Genomic DNA, 22,211 nt, shown 5'->3' with positions numbered 1-22,211 from the left:
GCAAGCATGCGCCAGCCCGGTTGCCTTTTTTTTTTTTTTTGCTAATTCTCTTATGTGTAACAGGCTTTTGCTCCTTCTGCTCTGGCCGGCCAAGGGCTTGGATTGCAGGCATGCAATACCACACCTGATTTTACACAGTCCTGGGAACCAAACCTAATGTTCTAATCAGCAGCACCTTTCCCAGACAAACCCCATCTTCAGCCATCCCAGCTTCTACGCACACGTTCTGCACCTCAAACTCGGGTCTCAACACTTGCATGCCACTTACTGTGCCAGCCGAGCATTGCTCAGGCCTCTGGATGTATTCAAAGCCTTATTTCATATTTTATATTAAGAGTTACTCAGGTGGAAGTATAAATAAAACACCCATTGCTCAATTTTGGCTAGAAGCAAAATTTCTGAGTTTATTTTTTAAAAGAGGTTTTAAACATTTGTTTATTGTGTGTGTGCATGTGTGTGTGAGAATGTGCCATTGCACATACTGGAGGTCAGAGGACAACTTACAGGTGTCAGTCCTCTCCAGGGTGGCCAAGGGAAGCACCCTGACCCCCCCACTCCAGCCATCTCAACGACACTCAGCTTATTAGTTTTAATTTCTCATACTTCACAAGCAATTACTTATCACACTGCTAACAATACAGTGTAAACTACACTCTGCTATAAGTGGTGTTTTTTTCTCAAAACCTAATTACAAAAAGTTTTTGTGAGGAAAATACATTAGTTCTTTGGCATTCAAAAAAAATAAAAACAAAAACAAAGTATCTGTAAAGTTGTTTATCCACAATCAATAAAATCAGAAGAATAACATTATAACTGACACAATTCAAATGAAATAATCCTAAAACATGTGATAAAATCAAGGTCTCTTGGTGTCTGTTTAATACTAGGAAATTGCTAGTAAATTCTTTATTACAGAGTAAAGAACACACATATTTTTCACTGCCTTTCTTTGAAAAAAGACTTATTTTATTTTAAATTATGTATGTCTGCATAGGTCTAGTTTTATGTCACCTTGACACAAGCTAGAGTTATCTGAAAGAAGGGAATTCAGTTGAGAAAATGCCTTCATAAGATCAGATGTAGGGCATTTTCTTTAGTAATTGATGGGGGGAGGGTCCAGCCCATTGTGGCGGTACCATCCCTGTGGTTCTGGGTTCTATAAGAAAGCAGGCTGGGCAAGCCACAGGCAGCAAGCCAGTAAGCAGCACCTCTTCACGGTCTCAGTATCAGCTCCTGCCTCCAGGTACCTGTCTTGCTTGAGTTCCTGTCCTGACTTCCTTTGATGAGGAACTACAATGTGGAAATGTAAACTAAATAATCCATTTCCTACCCAAAGTGCTTTTTGGTCATGGTGCATTTGTTACATCAATTGAAACTGTAACTAAGACATGTGGGTGTGTGCATACAATGCAGGTACCCAGAGAGGCCAGGAAAGAGCACTGGATCTCCTGGAGTTAGATTAACAGGCAGTTATGATCCACGGTTAATGGGTGCTGGGAACCAAACTCAGGTTCTCTCTTGAGAGCAGCAAGTGCTCTTAGCTCTGAGCCACCTGTCCAGCCTCTGCTGTCTTCTAATTAGCATCCATTTCCAGAATTTTATTATCCACCATATAGTCTCAGTCCTGACTTCTCCACTCTCAAGTCATTACCTCTGGCCCTATAGCGCTTGGTTTTTCTACTGGTCTTCACGTTGCATTGAGTTACATGCTCCACTATGTTCACAGCAGCCCTATTTATAATAGCCAGAAGCTGGAAAGAACCCAGGTATCCCTCAACAGAAGAATGGATGCAAAAAATGTGGTATATCTACACAATGGAGTACTATTCAGCCACTAGAAACAATGAATTCATGAAATTCTTAGGCAAATGGATGGAGCTGGAAAATATCATACTAAGTGAGGTAACCCAGTCTCAAAAGATCAATCTTTTGTACTCACTGATAAGTGGATATTAGCCTAGAAAATTGGAATACCCAAAACATAATCCACACATCAAATGAGGTACAAGAAGAACGGAGGAGTAGCCCCTTGTTCTGGAAAGACTCAGTGTAGCAGTATAGGGCAAAACCAGAACAGGGAAGTGGGAAGGGGTGGGTGGAAGAACAGGGGGAGGGAAGGGGGCGTATGGGACTTTCGGGGAGTGGGGGCCAAAAAGGGGAAATCATTTGAAACTTAAATAAAAATATATCGAATAAAAAAATAATAATAAAAAGGGAAAGAAAATATAACAGGTTATATGTAGCATGCAAGACTGAAAACCTGGTAGAGCAACTGATACCCTAGGAAACAGATGACTGACACACTAAAGCCACCAGAAGAAGGGATTAATGAAGAGTATGTCATTTTTCAAATTTTCTTATGAGTAGTCTATTATCACTGTAACTGCACTGAGAGAGGGTTTTGCTTTGCAGAATACAAGGCCTTAAGTGGAGTGAAATATGGAAAGGACGAGACTCCAGAGAGCAATGGAAGTAAGGTGTGGGGAGAGAGCAGTGGCCCCTGCTTCAGCCGCGGCTCGACCTGCTCTGTGGATGTGGGCAAACTGCTTCACTCTGTCTGAGTCCAGGATTACAAAACGTGAAGCACGATCACAAGTCCAGCTGTAATCTCGCAGCTCTAAAATCCTATGGCAGCCCAGGAGGCTGTGAGGGAAATGGACCCAAGTGATTTAGAGGGGGGGGATGTTCCCTTGTAGTCGACAGAAACTATCTTAATTAGGCCCTTTGAAGACAATTTACGAGTGCAGTTTAACTGTCATAGAAGTTGCATCAAATAAAAACTTGTCTCTGAAGAGGTGGTTCTAAGAAATGAAGTAGATGGTGTACAAAGGTTTCTGTAGGGATGCAAGAGAAAGCAGGACTCCTCTCCTTCTTTGCAGATCCCAAATTAGGAACAACTTTCTTGAACCAGAAGTTTCTTTTAGGAAACAGGAACTCAAGTGCAGAGAGCCTCTGGGATCAACACGGAGAAGGGATGCTGTTGGTGGCTTCAGACCTTAACCTGGGGGTTGGTTCTGGGAGCATCGCCTAAGCAGGCAGCTAGGAACTGAAGATATGTCACCAGGGAAATTCAGCTGAGATTCCACTGAGGCCTGACCGAGGACCTAATCACTTTGGAGAGGACGACGAAATCATGTCCCATGAGGAAGCTGCAGCCATTAACAGCGGCAAAACAAGGCAGAGGGTGGATTATCATATTCCAGGATTCAAGCAAGGCTGCGGAGCTCCCAGACAGATGGGGGAGGGGGAAGTCTTGAGCTTGGGGACCCAGCCTTTTCCTAAGAGAACTGGCTTTTGAAAAGAAAGGATGTGGCCATATCTGGAGTCCCAGTTGGCAAAGTATGTTAGGAAAGTCACATATCTGCTCTTCTGGCTAAACCCACCAAGTGAGATGCGAGGACGTTTAAACAGTATTAAATTTGTGTTCAGCAAACAGTATAAAGTGAAGTCTATTTGGGGTGGTGCCAGGAAATGAACCCAGGGTCTTCTGCACGCTAGATGTCTTGGTTAGGTTTCTATTGCTGTAAACAAACAAACAAACAAACAAACAAACAAACAAACAAACAAAACCACCATGAAGAAAGCAGCCCAAGGAAGAAAGGGCTTATTTCACTGTTATTTCCACATTAGTTTATCACTGAGGAATGTCAGGGCAGGAAGCTGGAAGCAGGTGCTCAAGCGAAGGCCATGGGGGCCTGCTGCTCACTGGCTTGGTCCTCAGGGCTTGTTCAGCCTGCTTTCTTCTATCACCCACTCAGGGGTCTCTCTGGCCCTGAGGGAGGGGCCCAGCCACATCTCATTGATGAAGGCGTGCTCACAGGGCAGTCTGATGGGGACATTTTCTCCATTGAAGTATTTTCTTCCAAAGTGACTCTAGCTGTGTCAGGCTGACATAAAAGCTAACCAGCACACAAGGCGGAACACTGAAATCCATTATCAGGAAACAGTTGCTAGACCTTTATTTAGTGATTCTTCTGGATGCGGCTACCCGATTCCTGGATAGCTCTTCCTGCTGCAGTTGTCCCGCTGTCGCTGTCTTGCTATTGTTCTTCACACCGCTGACTGTATCCATTCACCCTGCCCGGCTCTCCTCACGCACAATGGGACCCTGTTTCTGCAGCCCTCTCACCCCTCGCCATCACGCGTGTTCTGTGAACTCTCATCTGCCATTGGCTCTTCCTCCCTTGCAGAACCGGGCACTCTGCTTTCTGTTTCACCCTCGTTCCTAATGTTAATTAAGCAACACTTGCTGCCTATTGCAACAAATCAGCAGGGATCACAGGATCTAAGAATGAACCCCTTCACGGTGCGGTGCGGGGAGCAAGGGTCCCAGAATAGCATGCAGGAGTCTGACAGCCAGTCGTTACTCTAAGCAGCAGACAGTGTGTTAAAGCATGTAGACATTAGCTGAAGTCAGATTGTGGGGAAGCTTTCCAAAGGCTCTGGTTGGGGTTTTGGCTGATCGCATTCTTCGAGTATGCCAAAAACCCCAGCTGCACATGTGCACAACGCACACACCCCAATCATTTACTCATATGGTTCGGCAGGAGAAGCTAATTACCACTATATTATCAGGGCATGTTCATCCCCTCAAAAGAAGCTACGGAGGCCACACTCTTCTCAGTCAAGCATGCCATCTTAATGAATGCAGACTCACTTAGGAGCTTACCCACTCTTCATTCATTACTGAATCAGATTCAGATAGTAAAGTGTCTAACAGTTCTTGGGTTAAAAGTATAATTCACAAAGTTAAAAAATCCACAGTGGGAAATCGGAAAAGCTGCAATTCACAAAAAAAAAGTAGAATGTTAAATTTTACAGACAACCTGTCATGTCTAGAATGCTTGGGATGAAAAAAAAATTAATATGCCTTACGGGTGAAGAAAAGGAGTAAATTATGAGCCACTTCACTCGGCGTGCCTCCGCATCCCTCCCAGAGACAGTGCATTAAGTAAATACTTCTGTGAATCAGATGCTAAATTATTTAGTAATTGCCGAGTGAGCTTGTGCTTTTATCAAGCATTTAAAAAGTTATTTACTATGAATCCGTAAGAGTTAGTTTTTAAAGGAGAAAGTTAGCAAGCCTATGGGGATTCTATGGAGAGCGCAGAGCGCCACTGAGACAGTTGGTGGTACTGCTGGATGGAAACACTTTCTAAGCACGTCAAACTTCCCACTGAAGTGGAAGGCAGTTCAACTTCAGTCTTTCCTAATGCAAAAGTGAGCGCTTGTCGCTTAATGTTGCTAGTGCCTCAGACAGCTAACGGGAGGGCCCGGCGTGGAACAGCTAAAATGTTCCTCTGCTTGATTTCCCCAAAGCCCCCATCTGCCTGCCTTCTGCTTAGCACCAAGGGAACTGAGATTTAAGGGCACTGCTAAGACTGGAGATATGGCAGTTGGATCACCAAGTCCTCATAGTTCTCCAAGGTTCCCAAGTTCAGTATAAACGCCCATTTCCTTGGCCTTTGAGGAGGCACTCGGACCCACTCCCACAAGCCCCCTTGTGACAATGATTTTTTTAACTGCACAGCTGAGAAATCCACCCAGATTTGAACACAGACGAAGCATGAGAAACCGTGCATCTTTGGTGGTTGGTTCATTTTTCTCTTTTGTCCAGATGAAAATAAAAAATATTCTAAACTCCAAAGTAGCCAATGAGAAAGTGGCGACTCATTCTAACTTTTCATCTTTAAAATAATCTGAGTGAAGCAGCAGAACCTGACAAAGATGCTGACCTGGAAACCATCCCACCCTGCCAAGGCAGACTGTAGTGGCTCCAGATAAAGAGAATAAAGGATTAAAGGCAGCCATAACCACCAGCTTGGAAAGAAGTAGAGTCTGACAAGATTAAGTTTATGATTCTGTGAAGCAACAGGAGTTCTTGCTTGAAGAGAGTTGTCTCAGTATCTCCGGGAATGACTTGCATTATCTAGCGAAGTCGAAGGAATGCATGAGTTACCAATTCTATTCCTAGGTTACAGTAGAGATTCTCTCAGGATCCTAAGTGCAGCGCTGTATAAGACCATTCACGGCAGCATTATTTATAATAATCCTCTAGTAGAAACAATGTCATGTCTGCCAGTAGCACTGAGGTATACAGTATTTATATATTTATATCATGGAATAACAGCAAATTAGAGGCACATGTAGCATGCAGATTAATGTCACAAACCTAACACTTAGTGTTAGCCTACAGAAGCAATGTAAAAATTATAATATAACACACAAACTTATAATATACATAAAATATAATACAATTCTATTATTGTGTTAAAAATGAACAAATCTTAAACACCCAGTGATATGCAGTATTCTGGAGTAAACTACCGATATTCCCAACAGATTCACATATTGAAGCCCTAACCCTCAGCATGATGATCTTAGAGTAGGGCTTTGGGAGGTAATCAGATAACGTTTTCATGATGGAGTCTTCAGGAGCAGGGTTAGCGGCACTACAAGGGATTGCTCACTATCTACGACATGGCCACAGTTGGATGATGGCTCTCTTAACCAGTAAGAGCTTCTACGAGAACCTAGCCTGCTGCTACCCTGGTTCCCAATTTCCACCCCACCCCACTGAGAAATAAATGTCTGTTATTGGAGCAAACTAGCATGGGGCTTCCTCCTGCCCCTCCTCCACCTCCTCCCCCTCCTTCTCTTCTTCTTTTTGTATCTACAATTAATTTTACAAAAACAAAGTCTCTCCCCAAGTAGAAGTCACTAGGATCCAGGATCACCAGCATCTGTTCCACCATATTTTTAGAGATCCCATTCTTTCCTGTCCCACAAAAGCCAAATCAGTTTGTGTATCTCCATTTTCTTATTTGTAGGATGAAGAATAAGGTGAACTCTAAATCTTCCTAGTTAGATTGTCTGTGTTTCTATCAAAGTATAAGAGCTTTGGAGTCTTGAAAGTAGCATTTCTCAGCACAGTTCTTAAAAGAAAGGTAGATGTATCAATGCCAGTGTAACTGGTTGGATGGAGAATGCTATTATGTATCTGATGTGAGCTGGGGAGAGAGAGGGGGGGAGGGAAAGGAAGGGAGAGAGAGGGAGGGAGAGAGAGGGAGGGAGGGGGAGGGAGGAGGGAAAGGGAGGGAGAGGGAGGGAGGAGAGAGAGGGAGAGAGAAGAGGGAGGGAGAGGGAGGGAGGAGAGAGAGGGAGAGAGAAGAGGGAGAGGGAAAGGAAGGGAGAGAGAGGGAGAGGGAGGGAGAGAGGAAGAGAGAGAGAGAGGGAAAGGAAGGGAGAGAGGGAGAGGGAGGGAGAGAGAGGGAGAGGGAGGAAGGGGGAGGGAGGAGGGAAAGGGAGGGAGAGGGAGGGAGGGAGAGAGAGAGGGAGAGAGAAGAGGGAGAGGGAAAGGAAGGGAGAGAGAGGGAGAGGGAGGGAGAGAGGAAGAGAGAGAGAGGGAAAGGAAGGGAGAGAGGGAGAGGGAGGGAGAGAGAGGGAGAGGGAGGAAGGGGGAGGGAGGAGGGAAAGGGAGGGAGAGGGAGGGAGGGAGAGAGAGAGGGAGAGAGAAGAGGGAGAGAGGGAGGGAGAGAGGGAGGGAGGGAGAGAGAGAGAGAGAGGGAGAGGGAGAGAGAGAGGGAGAGAGGGAGAGAGGGAGGGAGAGAGATTCTCAGTGATGTTGTGAACCTCCTTGCCTATAAACAAGTCAGTCCAAAGAAAAGATGATTCAGAAGCCAATTTCACATTAGCAAAGCACAATACCCAGTGGACTGAGGAATGCGTTCTCTTCCCACCTCAACCTGTGACCTGGGAGGCAGGGCCAGACTCAGTGGCAGCATAGTCTTAGTAGTCTAAGAGGATGGTGCTCCTCTCTTCCTTCCGCAGCTCTGCGCAGTGATACCAGGTGAAATGACACCGTTTAGGAGGCAGGGAGAAGGCCACAGCTTGCGCTGAACGGTAAGATGGGGCATCAACTAACTCTCAAATGAATGCAGGCATTGACATTGTCAGGTGAAGACTCTTTATGCCAGGCAGTCCAACATGAGTGGTCACGGGCAGTGATGGCTGGGTGATAGTTCTGGCTGGGCAACGGAGGGCGGTGGAGGCAGAGGGCTGTGGATCTGGGAAGGAACTCAGGGGGGTAAGTAGCTGCCTACCCCGTTCGTCCTCTCTGATGGCTGGTGTTCTCTCTCTCTGTCTCTGTCTGTCTGTCTCTGTCTCTCAGTCTGTCTCTCCCTCCATCCCTTCCCCTTTGTCGTTCTTTCATGGCAGTGCCCCCATCTGAGGGTGCAGGTGGCACTCTGTCTACTCTTCTGGGTCAGGACATTTTCTGCTATTGGTCACTTTTCTTTTCCAAATTGTCATATTTGGTTTGTCTCTGGTGTCACTTTTCTATCTTTCCTCCATTTATATTCATTTCTCATACCTCAATTTCTGCTTCCCATTAGCAGCTGCCTCTTAGAGGGCAGAGAAATGTCATCTCTTTTCTACATTTTCCTTTTATCAGGGCATCTGTGTGAATATTCCCTCAATGTCCCCTTCTAGCCAGCAGAATATTCCCCTAGAGCTTCATGCTGTTAACGTGAGAAGAATCTGTGAACAGCGATTAGGAAGCTAAATGAGGGTGGTGGAGCCTGTTTACTTCATTAAGGTTCCTTCAGGGAAAATCTGAGGACGGGAAACTGAGAGATAAGGGTTAATACTAAAAGAATAAAAGATCCATTTGACTCAGAGCAATCTTCAGCCTTGCCTGGATTCTATCAGACACCCTTCTCCATGGGGAAATCATTACAGAGAAATGACATGCAAAGTGCACCATAAAGCGTCTGAGTCAAACCAGAGGGAGGCTGACTCAACGGATCACTTTACATTTTAATAGAAGGCGCTGCAGACCTGTACTGAGAGAGGGTTCAGTTCACCAGGGGCTCGCTTCTCCTCCCCCCAAAAAACGTCTCCATCGGGTGGGAGGGGAGTTCCCAGAATCGGCAGAAATTATTCTGTCTCAAAAAAGAACCGAGTCAAAAAAAACCTCACAACACAATCAAAGATTAAGAAAAGACAACAGATAGTCAAATGTGGAAAAGGGGGACTGTAATTCAAATTCTGCCTAATCCTGGCTTCTTCATGACTGTCAGCCCTAAGATGGAAGAGAGACACTGAACTCAGTTCTAAGAGGGCTTTAGATATGTTGGGGAGCCAGACATGAAGAAGAGGAGAGAAAATAAGGGGAAGGGAACAGGATAGGGTCGAGAGCAGACACTCAGATGTTATAATTAAAACTAATTTTGTTTTTATTGAGTCTGTTTCAAGTGATTTACCATGATAATTAATGCCAAAAGGTTAGGCATCAGGCAAGTGACAATACTAGACTGGAGTTTGCATCAGAGGCAGTATTAACAGTGTCACCGTGGCTAGCACAGGCTAGTTACTGCTTACGTGTGCTAATATGTGGAACTTGCCAAAGGTAGATCCGACTGACTATGCTTAGCATGCTGGAGACTGCATCATTGAAGCTAAGTCCTGCTCTGTGTGCGGGACCACCTCCAGACACACAGCAAGGAGAAAGATCTGCCTGCACAGAAAGAGCATCTGCAGCTAGGTGACTATTCACTCCCGTGATTTCTGCTGATGCTGATTTCTCCCTCCCTAGAGGGCACGCAGCTTACAAGGCTAAACAAGGCAGAGTCATGGTTGCGAAGGCTGCAGGAAGACAGCCTTCACAGAGAAGGTTCTTCACATCTTTGTTCTGATGCAATTGATCAGTATTATTAGTGTGTATGGCATGCAAGCTTGGGTGTAAACATGTGGAAGTCAGTGGACAACCTTCAAGAAGCAGTTCCCTCCTTCTGTGGGATCTGGGGGTTTCCTGGGTCTCCAGGTTTGCAAGACAGGCTTATTTTCTGCTGAACCATCCCTCTGGCCAATGAAGAGGTTCTGAACAAATGAGAACTTGCTCCCACCGCCCCACTGGGTCTTGTGGATACGTACTGTTTTGAAACATCTCCTCTGCAGAATGCAAGCAGAATGGAGGCGGCTCAGATTGCACCTGACTCACCTGGTAACTAAGGAAATAAGAGCACAGCATACCAAACCAGGCGCCATCTAACCAAAGCTCATGCAGGCGGGATTCTGAGAAAGGCTTGTGGATTTCTGATGATGTCTGTCTCCCTTACTTCCTTTTTCTGTTCCACTTAAAAGTGATTAAAGTCCCAAGGTGAAGATGGGCCAGCAGTTTGTTAAATCTGTAATCCCGTAATGCAAGGACTTGGACTATCTGCCACCACAAGGGAGGTCAAACGGAGGAGGTAGAAGATGAGCACAGGTGAAAGTCTGTCCTGAGAGCATGAGAAAAGCTGAGGTCAGCAAAGCAAGGATGGGGAACCATGTCCATGGCTTTCCAGGTGTCTGCCCTACTGTTCGTAACATCTTAGAGATTATTATTACCAAACGTTGACACGGATGCTTCACGACTCAGAGAATGCTATTAAAATAAAACTGTCATGCTGCACAACTCACACATTTCTGTCTTACAGAGTATCTTCTGGGTAAGGCAAAATGTATCAAAGAAAGGAGCATTTTAAAATATTTATGTTTGTGTGTGTTTGCCTACATGAATTTATGTGCATCTTGCTCACGGAGGTAACTCTCAGACAGAAGAGGTCACCAGATCCCCGTAGAACTGCAGTTACAACCAGTTATGAGTCAACTTGGGTGGGCACTGGGGATCAAACCAAGACCCTTTATAAGAGTAGTGACCGCTCTTGACCAGAGAGCCATCTTCTGAGCCCTATTTTCTTATGCTTTACAAAAAGTCAAAAGTCACATTGTTCCAGAGGTAGAAAATACTCTTTCCCCGAATGGTCAGGAATGAGTAACTCAAAACTGTCTGGGTGGGCTGGCAGTAAGAGGGGGCTTAGATTCCTGAATCCACACAGCACCCATTTTCTCCTTCCTTTCCTACACAGAGGGTTACCATTTGATTCCTGCCTGTCTACTTCCTAGATGGCAGATGTTGGCGCGTTAATTAGCTTCTGTCACACTTGTTCTCTCTAACAATAGAGTATTTAGGATGCTACTTACTTTTGTAGTAAGTGCTCAAATAAACACTAATTTTTCTTTGTGGGGCTGGGATGTGATGCGAGGTCCTTTGTACTAGGCAACTGCCCCATCACTGAGCTACACCTTCAGTCCCAAACTCTCATCATGAGAAACAATCATTTGCACAGTACATGCATTTGTAATTCTGAACACATGGAGGACTTCTCTTACGAAAGTCAGTGGGCATCATGTGAAGAACGAACAGTGTTTGTTTCATTTGCTCGAACTTTCTCTTTAACTTGGCTAAAGGCCAGTTTGTTTAATTTCCGTTCAAGGCTACAAGGATGGTACAAAGTGTGGGCTCCCAGGCTCCTTGGCAGCTGTGGCCATGACATCACTGTAGCCTGCCTTCCACATGTCCCCTGGGGGACCGTGAAGGTCACAGAAGGCAATGGATCTGAGTGCTCTGAATGAACCACGTGGCCTTACATCAGGACCAGACTTATCACTGATTGACTAAAGCTATACAGTTATATCAAGAAGGTCTCATATGGACACTTACTCCTGATCTACTTCTCTCTGATGTTAAAAGGAGTGCCTGGATGTTGCGGAACTTGCACGGATGTTTATCTAATAATGTTTCCTACAACATTCATCCCTTCCTATCACTCACACATGCCTTCTATATTCCTCTCTGGGACAGACTTCCCCTGCTTTCCCTCTGCTGCATTGATACAAACCTGACTCTTCTTTCATGAGAAGAGATGTGTGTGCTCTCTCTGGGGCCCGCCTGCCTGAGTCTGAATGCTGATCAGGCTGTCAGCTCAGAAAACCATGGAAACTCCGGGTAAGGGTGCCTCATCACCATTCAGATGCCTTTCAGAGTGAATGACTTAACACACAAGCATGCACAGCGTCTGGACATGTACCGAGAAGGAGCGCAGCGCTCATGAAGCACAGCTTGCACACGCTGTAGAGGGATGCAGTGGTTATGGGCACAGGCTGGAGTCAGACTGCTTGGATTTTAGTTCTGCTCCTCACTTGTTGCAGAACCTCAGACAGGCCCCTTAGCTTTCTCGGCCTCCTTTCCCCCATGCTTTAAAAATGGTGTGGTAAAGTTAGAGACCCAGAGCATCCTATTAAAACAAACCTTCCATGCCACATAACTCACACGTTTAGCTTTCCTACTGTCCCAACTTTTAAAATCCACCCTTCATTCTCAGATTCACAGTGGCTTATATTTTTGTAACCTGTAGTTCTTACTTGTAGCCCTGCCTCCCGCCCACCTCAGACTCTGCAGATAATTTCCTATCTCTTTGAATGACAACAGTTCTCAAATTGCACATATGCATTTAATGTAACTACTGTGGTTAGGAACCTGCATTTCACCCCCATAGCAGCTGATCCAAAGTGGCTGCCTTCTCCCTCCCTCCCCAAAAAAAACCTGCCGAAGAGACCGTGTGTCTACTGAGAGGCTGCCTTGGGATGGAAAGTGATTGCTCAGTCTTCGGGTCTTTGTTCATATACTGCCTGCTCAATGAGTTGTCTCCAGCGTCTCTAGCTATATCTCTCCAGTCTCTGGCCTGCATACTCCAGATTTCTTTTTACTGTAAAGTCATACAAAGTCACATAAAGGGAAGGACTCAACCACTCATGAACCATACAGCCTTTTCACCCACTCTTTGCACACAAGGCACATCCTTGTATAGTTTGACTGTTCTATTCTGCCAATACCTTCCTCATTCCTGCCTATGAAAGGTGACTATGACCCCACCTGTTTATAAACACAGACTTACACCTCAAACTCAACAGCGCCAGCTCTTAGAAGATGACAGTCGCACAGGTCCTCAGCTGAGAGTTCAGATGGCGGTTAGTGTGACCAAGCCTAGTGGGGTGATGTCTTGGAATACTGATACCCTGGGATCAGCATGGCCGTGGAGGAGCTGGAGTGGAGAGGAAACGATTTGAGGATTGCTGCTGGTCTTTATTGCAAGATCAATAAATCAATAAAGACGATCTAGCAAGTGTGTTTTTCCTATGGTGTGATGACAGATTCCTGTTGAATAAACGGGAATGTAAGGCATCGGAACCAAGCGCGACTAACATAAAATAATCCAGTTGAGATCTTCTTGGGAATGTGGTGTCAAGTACAACCATCCCAGAAATAATCCCCCAACCCCTTTGTTCCTCCCCAATGGTTTTCTAATCTGCTCAGAAAAAGACCCTCCCCCCCAAACAACAACAAAAACCATGCACTATCAAGTTCTCTAATACGAAGTTTCAGAATCCCTAGGAATGTAAAAATAGGCTCACCTGCTTAAGAGAAAACTGTATGTTTCTAAAGTAGATACTTTGAAAACCAAGAAGAATCATGGCCTCTTAAAAATTGAATCAAAGAGCACAGCACACAAAATGCCCAACAATGCATCTTTTCAATAGGAATCAGGCCGGGTGAAAGACATTCTTAGATTCTGAGCTTTTCCTGGTTACCTAGGCTGCAAAGGATTCTAAAAGAAACTCACTCCAGGAATTCTTACTTAGAATGCCAGTCAAGGAGAAGTTCATAATCCCTTCAGATTCTAAATCTATGTGTCTGCAAGGAGGAGAGCCATATAGTGTTTGGAACAATAGGAACAGACTAAACCAGACTTTCCTTATAAGGACGTGCTACGTGATGGGTTATACTCGCCAAGAACAGAAGGAAAAGGCCTCTAAGTCTGTGGCTGTGGCACTTTTCCTCACGTTATAATGCAGAGGAACAGTTTAATTAGAATAGAATGGAAATTGATATATAGAGAGGCGATTACCAATTGTATTAGTCTGACATTCTCAACTTATGTTTGATCACTTAAAATGGACCCAATCTGAAAGCTATCAAGTCATTGTCATCATTTGTACAAGCTCACAGTTATTGCTTTATCTTTTTTTAAAGAAAAAGTGAGAAGCTCAAGATTAAGACACCACTCTTAAGAGCTCTCTCATATAGATTGGACAAGACACCTTGGTCTTTACAAAATTATTTCTACTTAGCTAATGAACTCAGCACACTGAACATTTCCCAGCCACCTGAAACTTCCAAGTCTTGTATGAGTTTTGGCCAATTAATTATCAATTACAACATCATAAAACATTAACACAAAAATAGGAATAATGAAATTTAATTATACATTATTCTGCGTTGCTGCAAATACTATACAAGACTGATTCTGATTAATAATTCATTCAGCAATAAAGTATCAGGAAGATAATTATGCACTGCCACAATTCTCACACTGATTTCTATAATTACAGATTACAACAGTATTAGCAATTTAAAGGGTTAGAGAGCTGTGGTAATTTGCTATGTCATCCTCAGCTATATTAATGTCTCTCTTTGAATGTGAAAGATAATTGAAAATATAATAATGAACCAAATCAGATGGCTTGTCCGTGTTCTCACCTAACACATCTTCAGCCTGAGTACATTAGTAAAGCCAAGTCTTTGATAATTAGCTTCTTTCTTTAGTTAAGCAGCTCCACTACTGACATTCAGTTTACAGCTAATCAAATGGAGACAATATATAGGGGTCCATGCCCAAATATGCAAACAAGCACGTACACTATAATAAAGACTCATGATTACAACCACATTTGGAATATAATGTACACTGTATGACTACGAACCCAAATATATGTGTCTCCTGTAATCTGCCTTGGGTAATTACGTAAGTCAAGGACATTTTCACTAGAGGTTAAAACTCTTTTTGGTAGCACAGCAGAGCAAATGGTACATGAAGAGCTCAAAGTTTACCTAGTTAATGACTCCGAGTGCTTTGTATACTGTGATAGACCAAACCACTCATGTCTTTGAGTTCCATTCCACAGAGAAGGAAAAGACACTGGCTATCAACTGACAGCATTCCTCACAGTGGTGTAAGAGAATTTTTCACATGGATATGTGCAAGAGAACCAAACGTACAGATACACTTCTTCAACTCACTCTTTTCTCTGGTTCCACCCCCCCCTCCTTGATATTTTTAGTAGAGGTTTAGAAGATATCTTGCTTTATGGCTGTTCAGACAGTAGGGAGAAGGAGAAGGAAGACTCACTTTGACTAACTCCTAAGCACTATTTAAATGAGCCTCTTGCAGATCTGCATCTCCTCTGGATGAGTCCAGTGACTCCTCATCTCATGCCAAGGGTCTGGATTCAAGATTTCACTGCAGGAGGTGCAGCCCAGTGGTAGAAGGGACTAAAGATGATCTGATTTAAAGACTGAAACGTCATACCTGAAGGTAGTAAGCAATATACACAAGGTCGTAGAGCTATTTGGTAGCTACAAGAGGGGTGCACATGTGTTTGGCTTTAGGTTTCTACTACATTGCATGAGGGGAAAACACATCAAGAGGAAAGGTATGAATGAGCACACGGAGATAGCTTTGTCCTGCACTCAAGCCTGGTAACTTCTGCTTCATTTCTACAAGGGAGTTATACATATAATTGAGTAGAGGTAAAGATTGTCATTTTCTGACAATATCACAGAATGGGAGTTCTCCAGGTCTTCTTTAAGTGACAATAAAAATGGTTATTTTCTGTCATACGCATGATTATAAAACGGAGAACTGTTTTTAATGGTGCCCCACCAGTTTTTTCTTCTAATGCATAAGACTATCCTGTATGTTGCTACACTAAATATAAATTTCCTCTGTTCTTTCAAAATTATCTTTCAAGTCCTCATGCCCAGTAAAAGGGGCCCTCTATACATCATAAAGATCCACTGATGGATTCATCAGGTGTCTCTTGCCAATGATCATGTTTCTGTTTCAAAGAACAGATGTGCAAACCTGAAGAGTGTGGGTCAAAAATATCACATGGACTTTGGTGTCATATTTGCAAGTTCCTGAGTGGTTTTGTCCTTTGATTTTTTTTTAAGAAAAATTATTTAAAATGTCAACTTTACAAAAACATTCACATAATATTAAAGCTAACAACTACAAGTTTTCCCCTAATCTGAAGAAATGAAATCCTTGAACCCTAAAACATGTTTAGGGCTGATATGGTGCCACAAAAAGAAAAGTGGATACTGAGAAACTTCGTCTCATGTATAAAATAATAACAATGATCAAGTGACTTTTGTCTATATGTATAAGCTATGTTTGTGTAAAAGCAACTTTTATTCTCCTGTAGTAATGTCTCTGAGGCTTACTCCCTCTGTCTGCTAACTTAGGCCTAGAGTATTTTCAGCCTCTGAGACTTATGGCTGGATAAGCTTACCCTTCCCAGTTCTTTCTGGACTTTGGCTAGCTGGTTCAACTCAGGTGTTCTGGCTCAAAACTCTTCTCCAAGCTAACTGATTCAAACTGGCTTCTTTTACTTCTCACTGAATTGGTCTGACTGGCCTCAAACTAACTCTGGCAATATGTTCACATCTTCTGGCTCCTTCTGTCTTCACCTGTGCCTAGCGTGTGCTCTCCTTTTAACCCATCTCTGTAAAATTCTCCTGGTAAACTGCCTCCTGCTCCATACTCTCTGTGCTGCCACTTAAGCAGCTTCCCTTTCCTCTCTTTTCTCTTGAAATTTGAGCATATCCTACCTCTGACTCATTCTGTCAAATCTTTCTCTGATTCGCCACTTGGTCTGCCACTCAATTAGACATCACTTTCAAACATGGTCAGTTCCTTCTACAAACTAACTGCACCTTATTGGTTTGGATTAAAGGTGTGTGCTAAGGGCTGAGTCACAACACAAGTAGAAATAGATTTATTTTTCACTAAATAACACAATCCTGGGGTTCACAGTATGAGCAAATATCCTGACCATGAAACAAATAAATTGTTATAGTGGAATCCCATATCTAACACATCTCTCTATGCATATGCAAATACTACAAAATTAAAAATAGTCTGAAATACTCTGGTCTCTAGAACTTCGGATAAGGAACATCCAACCATATATACTCTGTATTTAGAATCTGCAATTAACATATATTTCATTACATATCTCTAGCATTCCATGTACTCATCCATTATTTTTTCAATGCGTATCAAAACCGATTGCAGAAATGAGCAGTCTTCCATAAATATTTCAGCAGGCATAATATGTACTAGAATTTAAGATTGGTTGATGGACTTTTTCTTGAGACAACACCACATACAGCACATTTTATGAATCTTGAGTGGAAAAAGCCATTGAGCTCTGATAAATGAATATACTTGTGTAATCCACACCTTACCAAATCACAGAATATGACCACCAATCCTCAAAGATTCTCTGTGTCCCTCACCACCACCGTCAGCCACTGCTCTTAGCCTAACAGAGACTAATGTGACCGAAGGGTTGAATTTCTTTTTTTTTAAATTTAAAAATTTTTTTTAGTTTTTATTTTAATTTATTCACATTTCAAGTGTTATCTCCTTACCTGGTTTCCCCCTCTCCCGGAACCCCCTATCCCATTCCTCCTTCCCCTGCTTTTATGAAGGTGCTCCTCTAGCCACCAACTCCTACCTCTCCACCCTCCGATTCCCCTACACTGGGGCATCTATCAAACCTTTGAATTTCAATATGGCGACAGTAGCTAACTGCTTTTTCCAGTCTATCAGTGGAGACATACTCCTTGAGCCCCCAGAGCATGCCACACACACAGAGTAAGCCAGGGACAACATGGCAATTATTTCATTAAATTAGACAAACAACTTCAGTGATGGTGAGAACTACGAGATTAATTATACCTCATGGATGCATAACCAATGGGAAGCCACACACCACACCCTGCACGTTGTTCATTTTTAAACATGCTGACTTGTCAATCAAAAACAAACACACTACTGCTCAGGGAGAGATGGGGCCATGTAAGCACCTCAGCATGAACCAGGGAAACAAGGAGACTTTTTAAAAAGCCCGCCTTCAGAACACGGCAGCTCTACAATGAAGAGAAACAGCTTCTGCGATGCAGCCCCTACATCGTGATGGAGGCTCTCCAAGGAGATGAGACACTCATTTTTGCTCCTTTGAGCTCAGCCATGGCATTAACATATTAGGCCCAAGTCTTCTGCCAGCTGAATGCTGCCCGGGTTAAAGAAAAAAATCCCCTCAGCGCATGGTTACCCTCTCTTCAAAACCTCAAGGGTTTGAAGGACAGATAGCTTTCCTCCCCTAAATTGCTTCTGTTCGGGATATTTTATTGTAGCAACAGAATGGAAGCTATGAGAAACGATGCAGATTTGGATTGTTTCTCCATGTGGATACAGCCATCTCATTCTCAACAAGGTAACACAATATCCTGAAGAAAGAGCATCTTCCCCAACACGCGGGCCTTGGCAGAGAGAAGACTGGACCTACAGAAATCAGCTCAGAACGGTCCTAGCTAAAGACCCGACACTTCACAAAGTTTACGGGAAAACATGTAAATACACTTGAGGCACAGGTAGTGATTATTTTTTTTAATAGGCCACCTGGAGCTCAGGAAATAAGGGCAAGAACTGGCTAATGGGATTGCGTGACATTAAAAAGCTTCTGAGAGACAAAGGAATCCATCAGAGGAGTGAAGCCTTGCCTTACAAGAAATGGGAAAAAAATTTCAGCTTTTCATCTGACAGAGAATTAGTATCCAGAAAATACAAAGAACGTGTGGCCTAACCAATAAGTGGGCAAGTCAACTGAACAGATACATTTCTAAAGAAGAAATACTAACGAGCAATAGACACATGAAGATATGTCCAACATCTTTAACCATAGAAAAAATATAAATCAAACTACACCGAGATTTCATCTCCCCCGGTGGGAAAGACTGCCACCAGGACAACAAGGAACAACCAACAACAGCACTGGAAAAAGGAGCCGTGTCGGAATAGAAACTAGGCCAGGTACTACACAAGTCAGTATAGAGGTTCATTAAAAACACACCAAGATCACCATATAGCTATACACAGAAAGAAATCAAAGTCAGAATACTTTGCATAGCAACTCTTATCGTGCACTATTCACATTTGCTCTCATCTGAGAATCAGCCTAAGTAGTTTCCAAAGATGAAAGTACACAAAATTGTGACATCCACCTACCCATCCATCCATCCATCCATCCATCCATCCATCCATCCATCAATCCATCCATCCATCCATCCATCCATCCATCCATCCATCCATCAACCCATCCATCCATCCACCCATCCATCCATCCATCCATCCACCCACCCATCCATCCATCCATCCATCCATCAACCCACCCATCCATCCATCAACCCACCCATCCACCCACCCACCCATCCACCCATGCATCCATCCATGCATCCATCCATCCTCAACCCACCCACCCATCCATCCATCCATCCATCCATCCATCCATCCAAACGTCATCTACCTACTCAGCCATCTATCTACGCATCCACCCATCCACAGTGAAATGCTTTGGGAAGTAGACAGTACTAGATAATACCATGTTAAATAAAATAAAGCCAGGCTCATAAAGATAAATATCATGTTTTCTTTCATTATGGAATTTAGGGGGAAAGACATGAAAGGAAGAGGTGGCTATCAGGGAAGAGAAAAGGGGATTAGGAAAAAGAAGGCTAAGGAAGAATCAGGAAGGACTCAAACTGTGATCAAATCGCGTTAAAGGCTTTCATGGAAACATCACAATGAGACTCATTGTTTATTATGTACAATTACAAATGCACACTAAAGTTTTTAAAAGAAAAGGAGCTCTAAAATCTCCCTATCTGTGAGCTGGAGAGACAGGTCATTCGGTGAGGTGTGAGAGGACCTGAGTTCAGGTATGGGGGTGTGTGTGGTTATCATCCCAGGGCTGGAGAGGCAGACGGGCAGATGCTTGGGGCTTGCTAGATCGCTCCTCCTGGCTTACTTGGCAAATTCTAGGCCAGAAAGGAACCCTGCTGGGTATAGGGGGAAGGTGGCAGGGATAGTGCTGAGAAACGGTGCCTGGCACTGTTCTTTGGCCTCCACATATGTGCACAGAGATGCTACCTGGACACACACTTTAATTCTCATTCATTCATTCATTCATTCATTAATTCATTCATATATCTTCTACCGTATTCTTAGTTTTCCAGTCAATATGCTATTTTCCAACAGCAACAAATGCTTCCTGTGTGTGTTTCTAGAGAAATTTTATTCCCAGTTAGGGAAAGATACATCTACGGGTAAATCTTTTTTATTTAAAACTTTATGCACTGTATCACTCTCACATACCTTGGTATTTCACTTAAAAATGTAATTCGTGAGCTGAAGAGACAGCTCTGTCAGTAAAGTGTTTGCCGCAGAAGCATGAAGATCCGAGTCTGGATCCTACACCCCTGTAGCTGGACTTGCGGGGCCACCTCTGTGTAAACACTGGGAACTGTGCACTGCAGAAGCATCTCCTGCAGGAGGACTTAACTGAGGACTGCCTGAGAGAGCAAGGATGGCTGATGCAGACAATGCCAGCCAACCAGGAACTGATGTTTAGAAGAGATGCTTTCTAGGGACCAATGGGGCGAGGGTAGAGGGATTAAAGGAGCAGTGTTCAGGGGAGCTTGCTGCTGCATTTCTCACCTGCTCCCAGAGTCTGTGCATTTGACTCTGTGCCACCTCACCTCTAACCCCCAAGGGCAGGTAGAGTAGTCCAGGGCACAGGCAACACACACCAGGTAAAGAAGCCAGGTGCAGTGACATATGCTGCAATCGCAGTGCTGAGGAGGCAAAAGCAGAAGGGTCCCTGGGGACTGCTGCCTGGCCCATGTAGCAACATCAGCAAGTTCTGGGTGAGTGAGAGACCTTGTCTCAAAAAAAAAAAATATGCAGAGTGACTGAGGCAAGCATTCAAGTTATCCTCTGGCCTCCACACATGTGTGCACATATGTGTGTCTGTATACGGATGCATCCATATTCAAACACATACATAACATACACACACAAATGTAATTCGAGTATCATTCCATGGATTAAAAGATTCCTTCCAGGATTGTGGGCCCCCATGGGGATGGGAACGCCACAGGAAGACCACCAGAGTCAACTAACCTGGACCCTTGGGGCTCTCAGGGTCTGAACCACCAACCAAAGAACATACACAAGCTAGACCTAGGCCTCACTGCACATATGTAGCAGATGTGCAGCTTGGTCTTCATGTTGGTCCTAAACAACTGGAGCAGGGGAGGGTGTCCCAAAGCTGTTGTCTCTATGTCGGGTATGTTCTTCTTACTGGGCTGCCTTGTCTGGCCTCAGTGGGAGAGGATGTACCTAGCCTCAGAGAGACTTGAAGTGCCTGGGTGGGGGGGATACACAAGTGGGACCCCACCTGCTCAGAGGAGAAGGTGAGGGGGTAGAGGGAAGGATTGTGGGAGGTGGTGACTGAGAGGCAGGCAGTGAGTGGGATGTGAGTAAGTAAAACAAACAAACAAACAAACAAACAAACAAACAAACCAAAAGAAGATTCCTTCCTGTTTTGTGTAACTCCACTATATGTACCTGACTTTTTTTTTTAACCAATAGCTATTCATAATAGTATAAAGAAACTGCAAGTGCTTAAGTGAAAAAGTGTGAATTCTTGATGAAACAACGAAACTCATATATTGAGCTGCTAGGATCCATGGTAACGAGGAATATTCTATCAATGAGACTGTGAAGGATGGAGACATTTGTATTAGCGTCACCATCACACCTCAGGACGCACATTCAGGTCTCAGTGTGCGATAAGTGTTTAAAATAGAAACAGAGGCAGGTGAGGCAGTGTGCGCTTGTAATCTCAGCACTTGGAAGCCCGACACAGAAGGCTGGTGAGTTTAGGCCAGACTGGGCTATGCAGTGAGACTCAGGGGAAAATTAAAGACACCAGTATGCAAGGTCTGCCGCTATTTCCTGTCTCTGGTGTATGTGAGATCTTGGAATATACTCTGCAAGGATGGGAGAGACTGCTTGTAGGTTCTTTGAGAGAATAACAATTATACTTCAGGCAGTGGTAGTGGTATTTATCAGTACTTCTTTATCCATAGATTTGCTAATAGATCATACTGTTAGATTATGAAAACATCTTCCTGTTAAATTAATGTATAGTAGATCTGATTTGCATTCATTTTTCACAAGTAAGCTGATTATATTTTGTATGCTCTTAAGCCGTTGTTTATATTTTCTGTAAACTGATAATAATAACCTTGTATTTTAAAAACTCACTCTTCTTTCATACAACACATCTCCTCCCTCCATCCCTCCCAGCCCCCCTGAGCCCTTTCCCAGATCCACTGTTTTTTCCTTTCCCTTCAG

At 43.7% G+C, this 22,211-nt stretch overlaps 1 protein-coding gene across 9 annotated transcripts in view; it reads right to left on the bottom strand.

Annotated features, from left to right (window-relative positions):
* The window catches only part of Bach2 (BTB domain and CNC homolog 2), a 353,635-nt gene that overhangs the window by 82,349 nt on the left and 249,075 nt on the right, over window positions 1–22,211 (bottom strand). Inside the window, exon 4 of one of the 9 annotated variants that reach the window (XM_052176181.1) lies at window positions 12,780–12,926. The exons of the other annotated variants lie outside the window; for them this stretch is intronic. The gene's annotated coding sequence lies outside the window, so the exon portion shown is untranslated. The remainder of the gene's footprint in view (window positions 1–12,779; window positions 12,927–22,211) is intronic. 9 annotated transcript variants of the gene reach the window in all.

This window comes from Apodemus sylvaticus, chromosome 3 (genome assembly GCF_947179515.1).
Source record: "Apodemus sylvaticus chromosome 3, mApoSyl1.1, whole genome shotgun sequence".
NCBI classification, from domain to species: Eukaryota; Metazoa; Chordata; class Mammalia; order Rodentia; family Muridae; genus Apodemus; species Apodemus sylvaticus.
Note: the sequence above shows the minus strand (reverse complement) of the source record. Positions and strands in the feature narration are given on the sequence as shown.